Genomic DNA, 382 nt, shown 5'->3' on the forward strand with positions numbered 1-382 from the left:
AAGAAGGCAAGACCAAGACTCAAGTTTAAGAAGAAGCAAAGCTCAAATGTTAAGGAGGTAGTGATCAAGAAACAGCACCAAGGTTATCAAATAGAACCAGGGGGGATATCATCACCTCCTTGGAATCCAAACCAAGCCTGAACAGGCATCAAAAGTCAAGCTTAGTGACTCTAAACAAGCTCACTAGGGAGGAAGTCCCTAAGGTATCCATGTACATATTGTTTAAGGTTTTTGGTATTTTGATTTTTGTTTTGATATTTTCATGATCAGGGAAGCAAGGGAGGCCGGATAGAAGAGGAAAAGAAGACTCGACAGCCAGCTCGACCCCCCCACTTGACCAGGCACTCGACCGAGTACCAGTCGATGGCCATAGTCGAGTTGC

The sequence above is a fragment of the Camelina sativa genome, chromosome 19 (genome assembly GCF_000633955.1).
Source record: "Camelina sativa cultivar DH55 chromosome 19, Cs, whole genome shotgun sequence".
Lineage (NCBI taxonomy): Eukaryota > Viridiplantae > Streptophyta > Magnoliopsida > Brassicales > Brassicaceae > Camelina > Camelina sativa.